Source organism: Mesocricetus auratus, unplaced genomic scaffold (assembly GCF_017639785.1).
Source record: "Mesocricetus auratus isolate SY011 unplaced genomic scaffold, BCM_Maur_2.0 Super-Scaffold_100676, whole genome shotgun sequence".
NCBI lineage: Eukaryota > Metazoa > Chordata > Mammalia > Rodentia > Cricetidae > Mesocricetus > Mesocricetus auratus.
In genome coordinates, this window is record NW_024429266.1 from 5650602 (window position 1) to 5667236 (window position 16635).

The 16635-nt window shown below is 44.7% G+C and overlaps 1 pseudogene; it reads left to right on the forward strand.

Moving 5' to 3' along the window:
* The first annotated feature begins 12536 nt into the window (after positions 1-12536).
* LOC110343193 lies at positions 12537-15894 on the forward strand (annotated as a pseudogene).
* The last annotated feature ends 741 nt before the right edge of the window (positions 15895-16635 follow it).

Below are 16635 nucleotides of genomic sequence, written 5' to 3' on the forward strand. Positions count from 1 at the left end.
TTTACAGTCTGGGCTTGATAGAATTTATGGGACTGATGACCATAAAGAAAGTCTCTATCCAGGGAGAGCAACCCAAGGTCTGTAGACCAGTTCTTCAAGTGTTCAGCTGAGCAGCAAGTGGGCTGATGGGAGAAGAAATTTGCCTGGGCTGAGAAAGAGCAAACAAATGAGAGAGAGAGAGAGAGAGAGAGAGAGAGAGAGAGAGAGAGAGAGAGAGAGAGAGAGAGAGAGAGAGATTTATACCCATATGTCAACCATACAAGTCTCAGAGAATAGCCCTGAGTGCAAGAAGGAAACCAGTCCTAGACTCTGCTAGGGTCTGGACCCACTGTAACAAGGCTTTAAGATCTTACAGTTGTCACCAGCTTGAGAGGGAATGACAAAGTCCTGTCCTATTAAAGCCTGGAGCGGTGACAGCCTCCTCTTCACTGACACTCAGCGCGTGCTAGTGCAGTAGAGCTGAGAATGAAGTAAGACACATGCATCCTTATGTTTTCTCATCGCTGTGGCAAAATATCTGAAGAAAGCTGTTGGAGTGTTTACTTTGGCTCTCCATATGGTGGGAAGCTGCGGTGGCAGACGTATGAGGAGCTGGTCATTCTGTACTAGCCGTCCGACATCAGGACGCAGAGAGAGATGAGCACTGATGCTCAGCTCTCTTTACTCTTTTTACTTCAGCCCAGAGCCCGCTCCCATGGATGATGCTGTCAACATTAGGGTGGCTCTTTTGACAATGTGTAAGCTAGTTCATAAACTCCTCACATTCTCAGAAGCGTGTCTCCCAAGTATTCTAGATTCTGTCAAGTTGACGATGCCATTCTTTACTGGGGTAATTGGGAAAGAAAGGGTGAAATTCTCCTCCCTCAGAAGAAATAATGATACATTTGAAAACTACAGAAAAGATGCTAGGAGTAATAAACAGAAATAACAAACTTATGAAACACACTTGATATATAAAGGCCACTACATTTCTGTATATAAGCAATAAATAGAAAATGGAATTGGAATGCGTTTTAAGATCTAATTTTATTTTATGTGTATGAAAGTTTTGCTATCTTTGTGAATGCACATCATGCATATACAGTGATGCACACTGTGTGTATGCAGTGATGCCCATCGTGTGTACATGCTCATACACACCGTATGCATGCAGTGATACACAGTGTGTGTATACAGTCATGCACGCCGTGTATATGCAGTCGTGCACGCGTGTGTATACAGTCATGCATACCGTGTGTATACAGTCATGTTCCTTCATGTTCCCATCCCCCATTGCCTCCCTTCTACCCCTCCTTCTGGTTTACCTAGGAGATCTTAACAATTTTCCCTTCCATGTGTGTTGCTCTTAGGGTCCCCCTTTTTACCTAGGTTCTCTGGAGTTGTGAATTTTTTTTTGCAACTACACAGACATAATCCTGAGTTCTGCTTTTACTATGCTTCTGTTACTACTTTCTGTGTTTCTTCAAATTTAAGTCCCCAATGTTATGGACCTAGAGCTCCCTTGATTTTTCACTTTGGTAGATGGTTTATCTAAAAAGACATAGAATATATAATGTAATATAAAAATGATATAAGCAGAAAAGACTAATGGTTAAGACTCAGTCCTGTGTCTTACCAACCAGTTATGAGGCCCTGGGAAAAACCCTTGACTGCCTTGAGTCTTAACTTTTTCATCTATTTAATTGTGTATATACTTCTCTCTGTGTCTCACGGGCAGATTGTACAGCAAAACTGTGGTGATGGTGATCACCAGTATTCAAAACAAATGAGAAGTGATCCTAAAAATTATATCCAACAAACTATTTAAAAATAATTTTTATTTCTTATTTTGGAGATTATAATTATATAACACCCCTTCCCCTTTTTCCCTCCATATCTTCCCATATGCCCCTGCTTCCTCTCTTTCAAATTACTGGACTCTTTTTCATTAATTTTTGTTACATGCACATGTATGTACATATGTGCTTACATCTTCTTAAGCCTAACCTGCTTAGTCTATATAATTTTTAGGCTATTTATATAATGCAAAGTTTTTCTTTTTCCTTCAGTGGTGGTGGATAGTTTTGCTGGTTTCAATATGTTTGCAATAGAATTATATCACCTTCTCCCCCCTTCTTTTTCCAGCCCCTCCCAGCTACCCTTCCTTAAGCCCCTCCCATGACTCCTATTCTCAAGTTGACAGCCTCTTTTTCTTTTATTGCTACTGTTACATACATGTAGGTGTATGCATAGATCTTTTTGTTTATTGTTATTGTTACATACATCCATGTGTATGTACAGGTCTTTTTCTTTTATTGTTATTGTTAAATTCATGCATGTGTATTTTTAGATAAGCATAAGTAGACCCTCCTGAGTCTGTTTTGTTATTTGTGTATGGATGGTTCCAAGCTGACCACTCTGCATTGGACAAGCAATAAGGAGCTCATCTCTGGCAAAAGCTAATATTTCTCATTGAAGTCATTAGTTGGCTGTAGTTTTTTTGTGTAGGAGTGGGACCCCTCAAATTTTTCCTCCTCCTGTACTAACATATCTATTGACATTGACATTTTTTAGTCTTTTTTATGTAGCCATTTCTACAGGAGAGACTGTTTCATAGCAGACTTCCTGGTGTGTGTGTGTGTGTGTGTGTGTGTTTGTGTGTGTGTATGTATGTATGTAGGTATGTATGTGTATACATATATGTGTATATACAGACATGCATATGCATTGGGTATAGTTTTAGGTAAATATCAAATAGCTTTGGTGTTACTTCTCCCTCATTCCTTCTGTATTGACCAATACATAAAGAAAAAAATTCTTCTAATTGGAAGGATGAATTAATTTAATTATCCTCAAGAGCCTTATAAATTCAGAGCATTCCATGCAGTTTATAAGAGGAGTCACAACTTGAACAATTTTTAGAACTCTAGTTGAAATTGGACCTTATGGCTAAGCTCATCATTCACGATCTTTCAACTTACCTGTAGTGTAAACCTTTTTTTTTAATGACCTCATCTTTAAAATAAAATCATCTCAAAATTTCAGGAAAGGATTCTTTCTTGCCAAACACATCAGAAAAGCAGAAGTCATGGGGACATCATTGTTCACCAGTTTTCCATGGTCTTGAAGTTGTCTTCTTGAGAGCTAGCAAACATGCAGGTACAGCTGAGCACAGCCTGGAAATACTGATGTAGGACTTCCACAATTACCACTGTCATATCGTACAGATACACAATGTGCTTAGATCACATCCACCCTCCACTCCCCATCCCAGCTCTTCCTGAGAGTCTTCTCTGCTTTCAGCAAGAATTCTGAGGATGCCAGGTGGTCCGTGTGACCTCCTTGCCCCAGATTTTCCCTAGCAACACCATGAGCCTCTCTTTGGAACTTGACTGCGGCTCATCTAAGATTCTCTGTGGTCCTGTTCCCTTTCCCTAAATCGGTACATGTCATTGTAGACTAAAAATAACCTGCTGGGTACTCTCATTTATCTGATGCTTTTCAAACATTTGCACAGTTACTTCTCTTTTACCCCCAAGTTTGTTCTGTTTGCTTTTATTCTCTTGTGAGGGGTCTGGACAGTTTCCACCGATGGCATCAGAGAATCCCCAGTCAACATGGAACCTCACTTGGGATTTCCTGCCCATATTCATTACATCCCCCATGACTTTGCTCAAATGCTTGGTAAGAAACAGTGCCAAGAGGGGAAGGGTTAATTTCGGGTCCTGGTTTGAGGGCGCTGTCTATCGTGGAGGGAAGGCATGACCACGGGAGTGTCATTAGCCTATTCTGGTAGGAATGAGAGGTTGTTTGTCCACACCTTGGCAAAATAGGAAACAGGAATTAGAGCCCAGCTTCGGGACCCCCAAGACCTACCCCCAGTGATCCACTTTTTCCAGCAAGTGTCACCTCCTAAAGGTCCCACTGGACATGAGTGTTCAACACACCACCTGGTGAGACATTTCACACTCAGAAAGTCATACTGTCCCATCTACTAAGTATTCCCTGCTACAGTCTCAACTGTTACTGTCACTCAAATAAACTCCCCCAGATCTGTATCCACGCCCCTACAATTATGCACATGGACCTCACTGTCTGTGGTTATTTCTCTGCAGCCATCTACCTGCATGTGGCTTTAAACAGTCGCATTATTTTTTAGATAGCCATCTTCCACATTCAGATCAGTCCCCAGTGGACTAGTGCACACCCAGATTTTGCAGGCAGCAGCATTAGCTTTAGCTCGGCTTTGAGGGACTCTGCACTAAATCATACACAGAAGCCTACGATGAGGTGAAACTGAGTTCACACAAGCCCCCAGATGGAGCTAACAACGTCACTCTAACCACAACCAGATCTGAACCCTTCCTTGATAGATCCAGCATGGGGAAGACGGGCGGGAATGTGAGTTGAGTTGAGCATGGAGAAATGTTTACGGTTGCTGCGCTGAAGTCTGGGAAGACTTTCCATCATAAAACTTTTTTTCTGTTTAGACTTTTATTTTCTGGGAAATGGGGAGCTCTTGTTTGTTTGAAGTCTTGTTTTTCTTTTCTTTCCTTTTTCTTTTCCTGGAGTACCCACCATGGGCTTGAGCATGATGTTCTGGAACAAAACATTCCCAGGAGAGCCTTGAGCAAAAGAGACAGAAGCAAGGTCGTTTTTCCAAACGGCCTCAGCAGTTAGTCTGTCTCCAAGTCTTTTCCCTGAAGCCAAAAAGAAGCGATTCAGGTTCAACTGCAAACTCTTTAAATTTGACAGATCACCCAGCATGCTCCTCCTTCGTTATTAAAATGTGCAATACATTGACTTTTCAGTGGGGTGAGGTGGGAGGGGCTGCAGGATCAGCTGTGAGTGCTAATTACATGTTGCCTCTGAGCTGCCTTCACACAGAGGGATATTGAATCCTTGACAGGCAATGTCCCTGGGAATTCTTTGTTCCAGTAGTCCACAGGTTTTTAGTTTTACCAGCAGAGAGAGAGAGCATCGATTCGTAGGGGATAAAAAGAAATTAAACTGAAAAGCGAGAATTATGTCGTTCTTAGAGGACAGGGCCAGCTGGCCTCTGATGTGGCTTTGGGATGACAGCTTTGGACTGGAAGGGTCCAGACACCTGAAGGAGCCAATGATTGCGATAGAAACAGTGGCTTCATGTAAGCAAGGGAGTCATCAGTGGAGGGAGGGGCCTCCAGGCTGTGGGAACACAGGGCCACAAGTGACTTGACAGTCACACAGTTCAGGGAAAGGTCCAGGGGAAGCGGTGAAGCTCAGTGTCCGAAAGAACAATTTTAGACTAAGTTAGAAGGCTGTGTGGTTAAGAGGAAACACAACAAAATTCAGTAGTCAGCAAGTCTTCAGCACACGTGTGCTTAGTAACTTGGCCTCACTAAGCTTGGGTCCAGTTTTCAGACAACTTATTCTAATTTTTTGATTAATATGTGCACCCTAGGCTAGCCTTGAACTCACTACATAGCCTAGGCTGACCTTGAACTCCTGATTCTTCTGCCATCATTTCTCCGGTGCTGGAATTGTAGGCATGCCTGCACCACTACAGGTATCTAACAAATGTATTCTTCAAGGAACATTTTGATCTACTCAAATGGGCTCCCTAACCCTATGTTTTATCTCTTATAATAATAAAGACGATTAGACTCTTACTGAGGACTGTGAATACAAATTATCCTGCTTGACACTGATAACCTATGAGGTTGGGACTTGTCACCTGGATGTGTAGAGTCCAGATAGAGTTGTTTATGTCAGGTCATAGAACCAGAAAGTGAGCCTAAACTCAGGCAACATGACACCCAAGCTGACACTTGGCTGTTTCTTCAGAAAGCATGGGAAAGATACGGTCTACAAGGGCTTCTAATGAACTCATGAAATGAGTCTTGGGGGGTGGTCACCGCCATTTAACAGTGCTCTGGAAATCGTCCAAGCAATGATAATACAAATGATTATAACCACAGAGGAATGTGAAACTCACTCTGTGAGTATCTCTAGATGCACTGTGGAGACTGAATCACAGCTTGAACATGACAGCACTCCCTGCGGAACATTGGGAAATAATGATGTATTTAGATGGGGGCATGATTTAACCTAGGAAAATACTTTATGCTCAGAAAATATTCTCATGTTCTGAAGCTCTAGATAGGACCTGAGTGAGATACATGTATTTGGAGAAATTAATGAGCCTCCTTACCTTCCTCAAGCCACAGAAAATAACACACTGAAGATGAAATAAATAATACCCTGTATTATTAGCTTTTCTATGATTTTGGAAAAGAACATCTTGTTTTATTTCCAGTCAATGAACTCATTCAACTTGGAGAACATAGCTAGTTCCCAGCTAATGGGAAGGAAGCAAAGGTAGAAAATAATGCCAAGCATTTCCTATAAAGCATTTGTTGTTTACGTCAAAGATAATTTTATAACCAATGAACACTTACTAGAAATGCGGGTAAATGAAAGGTACTCAGTACCACTACCCAGTTGCTGTGATTTCTTTTATTGTTATATTTAAAAAAGGAAACTCAAAAGTAAATATTTGGAAATAACCTGACATATCCATGGAACGACAGAGACACGAACACCTACCTGCTCTCTCTCTCCACTTCCTGGACTAAAAGGGCCATCCAGCCTCTTGGCTCCTCCTCTTCTTCCCCATGTGTCCTTCTGTCTCCCTCTGAGTCAGCCAGAAAACCCTATGGTCCTGGTTGAATGTGAACTCGGCCCAGAGAACTAAGGTTGGACTCCATTGGTGGTCTCAGAGCAATTAGCACCCACAAATCTCCCCCAACACCAGTAGCATCATTTACTTTTTCATCCTTGTAGCAGAGACTGACTTAGCTCATGGTTTCAAAGGGTCCATGCTTGGTCTCACACTCTTGGCCAGAACATCATGGTGGCAGGAGTGTGTGACAGAGGATGGCCCTTCGTCTTATAGCAGATGAGAAGAGGAGAGAGGAAAGCAGTAAGGGAGAGGGACAAGATATGCCAAGAACACGGGGCCCAGTAACCAATGTTTTCCGGGTAGAGTCTACCTCCTACCATTTCCAGAACATTCCAAAGTAACTCTTACAGCTGGAGATGAAGCCCTAACACAGAAGCCTTTGTGGAGGATGCGTCATAGCCAACCCATAATATCAGACACACTGCTGACACTTGCAAAGAACTGTAGTTAGCACATGTCTTATCCTGTTTTTAGTTTGGCCAAGTATAGTAGAGGTGTTCTAGGCTCCACCAAAATATACCTTCACTCAGATACTGTCTTCCTTGTCTCAATAGAGAAATAGAAGCCATCTGTATTGCTAGTACTGTGCTTTTTAGACGTGGTCTCTGGTCCTCCAGACTGACTTGCTCTGTAGGTGGTGACAACCTTGGATTTTAGCAAATCTGTGTCCACCTCCCTAGTACTGGGATCACAGGAATGAACCATAGATTGTTTTTTTTCCGAGGATGGAATCTAGGACTTCAGTCTTGCTAGGTAAGCACTCTACCAATGGAGGGGCATCCCCAGCCCTACATGATGTGTGTGTGTGTGCATGTGTGTGTGTGTGTGTGTGTGTGTGTGTGTGTTCCTGTGCACATGAAGGAAGGTGCCTATAGAGGCCAGAAGGTATGAGATCCCCTGAAACTATAGTTCTGAGCCAACCAAAGTAGATGCTGAGAACCAAACTCTGGTCTTCTGCAAAAGCAGCAAGCACTCTTAATCACTGAGCTATCTCTCTAGCCCCATAGACTGTTTGTCTTGCACTAACTACAAGCCCTCCTGTTAGTGAGTTGATTTGCCACTCTCCACAGGGAGATTTTAACTGAAACACTCAGATCAAATCTGCAGTAGCGTGACACTCCTTCTCTGTGGCACTTTTGTAACTTTTGGGCCCCTCATCCATTTGTAAAAATAACTGAACAAAATGCTCTGAGTTGAAGGTCAGGGATGTATGGAGAACCTTAGCTGTCCCAGGACAGTGCTAATGAAATTACCTTCACTGGTTTTTGCTGGTTAAAGCAGCTTGAAGACACTGTGTGTGGCGATGGCATCAAAGGTGTCCAGTCTTCACCATGCTGCACCAGCCTGCTGTGGTCCTACATATGCTAGCTCTGGATGCTCTGTGAACTTCCTGCATGTGGTCTGTCAGCGCTTCCACGGTTTCCTCTTTCTGGGCTTCCCTCCTGTTAGCCCTGTTCCCTCTCTATCTGTGGACCCCTGCTACCACCCACAATTCTGGCAAATGCAGCATCCTCCAGATGTGTTGATCTCCCCATACCAAGCATCCAGATATCTGGAGACCAAATAATGGACTGTGTTTTCCATCTGAGAGTTTGCCTGTGACTCAAGCAGTCTTTGTGTTGTCGGGACAAGCTCTGGGAACCATCATTTTATCTGTGAAGAAGACTAAAGCAGACAGGAAGGTGAAGGACTCCAGGGTAGGTCAAAAGTTCTCTCTGAATTGAACTTGTAGTCAGGTTGAGATTAGAAACATACGTAAAGACCTGTCTGTGTCTCAAGATGCCTTATGTTTAGAAATACACTCTGGGAGAGTGAAGTCATGATTTCCTTTGTAATATGCTTGCATTCAAAATGTAGGAGGAGAAGTTCCCTCGTTAAAGGCCATTATCCATATCCTTTGGGAGAAAGGAGAAACTTGGATGAAAAGAAACACAGTAGCATGCCTTGTTCTTGTTTGACCAAAGGAAATATTGATTCTGAATATAGGCCATGGTCATGTCTGTCTGACTTTTTCAAAGTTGCCCCATCTGTCTCTGAGAATGGAAATTATATTTCAGATAGCATATGATCTAGAAATTGCAATAAAATATTCATAAACCTAAAACCAGTAATCCTAACATGTATATGGGCTTTCTGATCCTGAATTTGTAACTCTCAGGTCAATTCAATCCCTTAAAACTTGTCAAGTTTCACAGAAATAATAGTATCCAATGTTTTTATACCTGTTCTCCCTCCAAAAACCAGGGCACACACATGCAGACACAGAGCTTAAGAAATACTGAAGCAATTGTTGATCTAAAGCACAAAAGAAATACCTGTCACTGTGGTCTCGCTGGCACAGGGGATGCAGGGCGTGGACCTGATTAGTCTCCAAAAGTTTTGAATTTCAGTGTTAGGTTGTACTATGCTTTACCCATAAATACGTATATTTTAGCCAAAAGATGGAATTCAGTTTTCCTGTAGGAACCATTCTTGTTCTCCAGGCAGCTTAAATTGTCCAATGGGTTTGTCAAACATCAACTAGAGAGAAATGAACCAGGCATCTTGGTACAGTGCCTGGCTCGTTCCCAATTCTAAGATTACAGATTAGAATTGGGAAGACAGGATGGTTTTGAACTGGGGGCAAATTCATATAACTCAGTGAGGGCTTGTCTATGGAGGTAGCAAAGGCAAGTGAGGCACATACAACACCCTCGTGCTCTGAGGGGGAAGGCAGCGGCAGAGCCCTCAACTGTGTAGGAAGAGCTCTGTTTTCAGTATTACAAAAGAAACACAAGTTGAATGTACCCTTTCAGACAGGTTCGTTAACTGTATTCACACTGCCATACCACATCTCTAGAACTTTCTCAGCTGGCATGAAAGTTCCATGTTCTTCATTGTCTCACCCATCCAACCCCCGGCAGCCACAATCCAACTTCCTGGAGTGAGTTTGTGGCTTCCCACATAGGCAGACATAGATCTCTCGGTGACTTTAGGTCCTACCCATCGCTATTAGGGACTCATGTTGTGCCTTTGGGGCTCCAGCTGTGGTGGGTTTGAGAGCCTGATCTCCCCTGGAGTGGTTTTTACTATTGTGACCTGGATGTCTCATGCTTGCAAGTGAGATCTGGCCGTGGTTTTGATTGTGCTGGCCGGATCCAGGTGTGAGAGCTGCGGAGAGAGGAATGACACAGGCTGTGTCTCTGGTGCTCTGGCGGGTTGCATGGGGCAAGCCTTCCTCTAAGGACAAGATAATGTCCCTTTGATAGCTCCATGGTTGTGGTGGAATCGGTCACTAATGGCCTCAGCCTTCCAGCATCCAGCACCTGTGTTGCTGTCAGAGGTGTGTAGAGGCTCTGGGCCCTTTCCTCAGATGAGCCCACCGCCATTCTTGGGGGTGCTTCTGCCATTCTTCTAAATAGTAAAACATGTTTTGCTTGTGTTTATGCATTTGCGTCTGCGTGTCTGTGTCTGTGTGTGCACATGTGTATATGGATACCCATGGAAGCCAGAAGAGGTGTGAGATCCTCTGGAGCTGAGTTCACGCTGCTGTGAGCCTCCTGACCTTGGGTACCCCGAAAGAGCGGCAGGCAAGTTCTGCTCTGCACCATTCACCCATGTCCTTTGTTGCCAAGCCTGTTATTTCTCTTCCGTGCCTGACTTAAAATGCGTGGACCGTGCTCTATCTGTCCTCTTGCTGTCTGTCAGGGTTTTCACCTAGCCAGGTCCCGTTTTAAACTCATTCTCTGGTTTAGGCGGGGCAGTAAGAAGCTGCCATTAAAGCTGCAATGGTTCACCCCTGAGCCCAGCGATTCCCGAGGCCTTTCCCAGCCCCCACCCCCTGATGGTAGTGACAGGAGTCACTGTGTACACACTCGGTTCAAACATTTTGTCCTAGCATTTTTTTTTGGTGGAGCCTTAAGTAATGAACACGTTTTCAGAATCTGCAATGGGTCTTCCTTCATTTTTCCTTCCTCCCTTCCTTCTTCCCTGCCTGCCTCCCTGCCTCCTTCCCTCCCTCCCTCCCTCCCTCCCTCCCTCCCTCCCTCCCTCCCTCCCTCCCTCCCTCCCTCCCTCCTTCCCTTTCTTTTTTAACTAACTCTCCACAGTAAACAACTTTTCACTTAAAATTACCAAAGCAATTCTTATTTCGCCAACTGTCCCTCGGCCGGTGCAGTGGCTGTGAGGTGTGCGTCCCAGTTTAAATAGGCTCCTGTTCATGCCTCTGCCCTCCACCCCAGCTTATGAGATGCCTTTGACTCTAACAGTACAGCGAGTTGGAAACTCAGTCATTTTAGTGTCAGTCCCTTCAACGCCCTGACTCAGTTACTTCAGGGATATTTCAAACTAGTATCTTAGTATTTATTCATTGTAACTGTGGACCACATCAACAGCATCTTGTTGTACTCACGACTCATAATATTTTAAAAGCAAATAAAACTAAAACTGTAAAAAATTAAAAAAAATCTGACATAAAGTTGTAGATTTATGTATGTGTAAATAAAGCAAAACAATGTATTGTTTTAAAAGAACAAGCTGAGTACAGAAAATAAGGATGATGTGGAAAGAGTGGATATCTTAAGATATGCTACCTCAGTTGTTTTTTAAAATTTGAATTTCTTAAGATTTATTTATAGCCAGGCATAGGAGCACACGTCTTTAATCCTAGCTCTTGGAAGGCATGAGGCAGGTGGCTCTCTGTGAACTTGAGGATAGCTGGTCTACACAGTGAGTTCCAGGATAGCCAGAGCTTTATAGTAAAGTCCTGTCTTGAAAACAAAATTTATTTTTAAATTTTGTGTGTAGAGTGTGGGGTGTGTTGGCATGCCAATGCAAGTGCCTACAGAGTCCAGAGAGGGTTCCAGACATCCAGGAACTGGGGTTTCAGAAGTTGTGAGCCTCCTGATGCGGGTACTGGGAACCAAAGTTAGGTCTTCTGCAAGGACAGCTTGCTCTGAACACTGATCTATCTCTCTATCCCTATTTCAGTTATTTTTAATGTACCCTTAACGGCAAAATTTCAGTTACATGTACATATGCACGTATGTTTGTAAGTATGCATGCACATACATGATACCAGGTTTTTTGTGTAAAATATTTTAATTGTCACCCCAGAAATTCAGATTCTTGACTTCCAGGTGGACCATGGATGATCGAGTGCACCACCTATCTAAACCGGGCCTCAAGCTGCGATGACCTGGGGCACCTCACTAACCTCAACAATATCTAATACCCACAAAAGTGCAGGTCCCCAACACACATCACACAGAGGCCCCACAACCCGGCTCTCTGTGGTTCCTCTTTCTCTTTACCGCCCCTTCCCTTCCTGTCCCAAAGAGCCCCCTTTGTCAGGGGAAAATGAGTGGACTTCCGAGAAAAGTCTTCTAGTCTCATTTCTTTCACGCCCAGTGCTGGCTTCACCCCCTTTCTCCCTTTCTCCTCCCCTTTCTCCCCTCCCCTCCCTTCCTCATCCTCACCCCCCATTCCTTCCTTATCTCTTTTCCTTCCTATCCCAGAGAAAACAGAACCCTTGATCCTCATCTGCTGGTAGTTTTCACCCCCTGAGAGAACTTGCTTCCATTAATTCTCTGCCGCTTTCCCTAAGTCTTGACAGCCCCTCACTTCTCTATCCCAGGTACAGTCAGTCTTCAGTGTCCGTGGAGGACTGGTCCAGTATCCCCCACTCTGGTGGGCGATGTCCTTCTGTACATATGTTTCTCTTATTGGTTGATGAATTAAACACTGATTGGCCAGAAGCCAGGCAGGAAGTATAGGCAGGACTACCAGAATGATGGGGAGAGAAGCACCAGGAAGATGCCATGTAGCCAATCAAAGAGTAACATTCTGGAGCAATATGGGTAAGTCACAGCCTTGTGGCAACACATAGTTTAATAAGAGAGAGCTAGCCAATAAGAAGCCTGAGCCGTTAGCCAAACAGTTTATAATTAATATAAATCTCTGTGTGTTTATTTGGGGCTAAACGGCTGTGGGACCAGGTGGGACAGAATCTCCATCTTCACCACTACACGCACAGTGATACCCAATCTGTGGATGCTGTGGACCCTCCAGTAACACAGATTAGTCAGTATTCACGTGTGACCTCTGTGCATGTTCCCAGATACCAATCACCCCTGCTCAGATGCAGCCTGCTGAACATTTTCATCTGGGCTGGCTTGCTGAATCCTAGCCCCAGAGCCTGCACAGCCTGTAGAGCTAAGTGACTATTAGCATTCCTCCTGTTTTTTTTTCAGGTTTCCCTTGATGCTCCTATTCACCCATGCACAGTGTCTTCATGCTATGGTAGCATGAACCTTGTGGATCCCCCGTGTTTGCATAGGTTCCACTCCACTTACTGCGTGGCTTCCAAGGAGGAGTGTGTCTGTAATATAAACCAGCTGTGATGTATCTGGTGTTTGCTTACTGCTGTTGCTTTCAGTGTCAAAGGCTGCCACTATTTATGCCCATTGTTATTTTCTTCTGTGACCCTTGTTATCAAGAACAGACCGTTTGCACGCAGAGTTGTGACATCAGTGTGTAATGATGCAACTTTGCATCCCCGCAAGTGACTTTCACTCATTTAGGAACCACGCTCCTTGCCACGTGTGCCTGTGGGAGCTGTGTCACATCCAAGCTACCACACCCTGTACCGGACTTGTGTCTCTTCCTGTGGAGAAGGGGGTGGCACGGGCACTGACTGCAGGATTCTGTTTATTCTCAGTTTTACCTGGATGTCTGCTTTGTAATGTTACTAGTATGTATTATTTTAACACACTCGTAGAAATCTACATGCCCACTAAAACAAAAAGCTTTATTTGTCCTTCATTTATTCATGGAAAAAACATTAGGGCAGTATAGTACTTAAGAGTATTGGGGCCAGTGCATTCTCTGAAGAGGGTGCTAAGTTTGCATTTGATCTGTGCTGGAGTTTGGCGGGCTGTGCGCTACAGCTTAGATTTTAAGTATCACACAGAAAACTTGGAAAGCACAGATCTGGAGACTTAGTCTGGTTTCTCTGCTGTTTCACAGCACAGTGTGTGAGGATGAGGAGGTTGGAGATTTCATTTCTTCCTTCCTTCCTTCCTTCCTTCTTCCTTTCTTTCTTTTTTATTTTTCCAAACAAGGTTTCTCTGTGTAGATTTGGAGCCTGTCCTGGCACTTGCTCTGTACACCAGGCTGGCCTCTAACTCACAGAGATCTGTCAGCCTCTTCCTCCCGAGTGCTTGGAGATTTCATTTCTATAGCCTGCTTTTCTTCTGAAGCATCCGGACTAAATGCCCTTAATTTGGAAGAGTAGAGTTGCAGGGAGAGAGGCAGTTGAGACACCAAGGATGAGTAGAGTTGCAGGGAGAGAGGCAGTTGAGACACCAAGGATGAGTAGAGTTGCAGGGAGAGAGGCAGGCTAGACACCAAGGATGAGTAGAGTTGCAGGGAGAGAGGCAGGCGAGACACCAAGGATGTCTGTGTCTGGGTGAAACTGCTGGAAAATGAGATTGGGACTTTGGCATGAAGGACCCAGGATGTGGAGAGATAATTAGGAGGATTATGGTGACAGATTTTTTTTTATTCCTGATCCAAGGAATAGCCATGTCTCTCCTAAACTCACTCAAACTCCCCTTCCATGCCCTTCCCCACTGAGTTCTGTAGAACACTCACAAATGGCCACCTCAACATGAGCTAGGTAGATGGCCATCTTCTCTGAACAGGAGCAGATGCTGAACTAAGGAGCACAGCTTGCACTTGAGGGAGGCCATCTGGTCCTCTGGGTCACTGTGACACAGTTCAGAGCCAAGGGGAACATGCCATGACACCAACATAAATGGATTGATGGTCAGCCAGAAACTACAGTTGAAAAAAAAATCTTTAGGTTGACTTGTAATTACTGTAGCCTCCTGTAGGCATGTGAAAGGAAGTGAAAGTTAACCTATGACAGAAATCTAAAAAGTAAGCAATTTAGGTATTCAGAGAGAGCAACCAGATGGCTCCCTTTGAGGTTGGCAACGTTGGGTGTGTGTGTGTGTGTGTGTGTGTGTGTGTGTGTGTGTGTGTGTGTGTGTGTATGTTCACTAAATATTTATGCTTTTTTCTCCTATGGGTATGCTGACAAAATATATTTAGTGGTGAGCTTGCTTGTGGCTTGGAAAGCCATGGCTGTGGGTCTGAGCTGGGTCCTCTGGTCTTCTTGACCTAGACAACAGGCTCATCAACAGCCAGGGTGAGCAAGAGAAGCGTGTTGGAGAGACGCCCTCACCCACTTGCGTTGAGCCCCTGGGACATAGTTGCTGAGCAGACATCCCTCTTGTGCGATGCTGATGGTTTACATCCCACTTTGGGATGTAAACTGCAGACCCCTGCCACACACCTCCCTTACACTCCCCGGTCCCAGCCCCCTGAGCTTTCCTTCATCTTTAAAGAGAAATGGAAGGAATGTAAAGCGAGGAAAACCCACTTTAAAAAGTCTAAGGGTCCAATGGTTCATACTCCATCAGGTAGCAAGGCACTAGCAATTGAAAGTCCACTACATGGAAGGAGCTGAAGTCACCTGTGACCAAGCTCAAGCTAACCCCCCACCAGGAGTGCTTTTATCCTTACAGGGTGTGAGGGGCCTTCAGACTCCCAAGGAGTGATCCAGGAAACCAAAGGTGGTGTTGTAGCAATAGGAAATTGGCTGAGGAATGGTATTTCCTGTGGATATCTACAATTTACTGCATATGACCCAAGCAGAAGATGCTCACCAACTAAACAAAGAGGTCAGCCTACTGTTGTTGATGAATGGTGACCAATAGACACTGGAGAAGACGGACGCTTGTCCCTGATGCTGTTGTTGTAGGAGGAGGGCAGAGGGAGGAGAAACTAGCACCTTCCATATCTTACACTGTTTGGTCTCCCCAGAGTGCAGCCAGGCGACTGTGTGACGGTTGCTGACACACTAGAAACAGACGTGCAAGGGGGCGTCCATGCAGGACTATTGATTGACCCAGTCTGGATCAATAGGAGTGGAAGGGTGCTCCTGCTGTCACCCATGCCTCACTCACACTACAGTTTCCAGACTGCTGGAATTCTCTGCTCTCTTGCAAAGCAAAGATAGCAACATAGCGTGTCAGTGCAGAACACGCATAAGGGCACAGCGAGGAAGACACAGCCAGTCGACAGCGCGAGAACTAAGGGAGGCTCAGGGGTTCTGCATGATTGTTTCAGCTCTAAGAACGGCCTGAGTGGGGGGTTCACAGCCTCGCTGCGGAAGTCCCTCCAGCCCTGCTGCTGTGGATCTCCACGGGTTCGTGTCTGAATCTGGAATCCAGTTTTCAGCCGTGGGGTCAGAAGGTGAACACGAGTGCCCCCAGGGGACTCCAATCCCAAATGGCTTTGTGTGCTTGCTTGCTTTGAAGTCCTGTGGAGTGAAGGACATACCATGGTGTTCACAGCTGCTGAGAAGCCAAGAAAGTAGCTGGTGAATTGCCAGGTGCAGTCGAGATGTGTCACGTCTGCTGCGTGGCCTGTGTCCGAGAACGTGCGGAGGGTGTCGGGGATTGACAACACAGAGACTTGTTCAATGATATAAAGAGAACTTTAAGCAGGCCCCAAAAAGGCCCAAGAAAACTTCCTAAGAAAAGCTCCCACCAGAGAAGCTTCTGCTCTCTCCTCTACCCTGGCTGGTTCTGCTCTGACACCAGAGGTGGATGTGTGTGGGTTTTTGAAGGTGCGGTTAGTCTCTGGACAAGGTCGAGGTCAGGGCGGTTTCCGTGGGAAGGCCTTTCCCAGGAACTTATTGTATCATTTTTAGTAAACATGTTTTTACTAAACATTGTCTTACAGCTGCCTACTCCCAGGCAGAAGGGGAAGTGGCCAGGAACTTATTGTATCGTTTTTAGTAAACATGTTTTTACTAAACATTGTCTTACAGCTGCCTACTCCCAGGCAGAAGGGGAAGTGGGTCTCTGCTCAAGGTCTGGTGT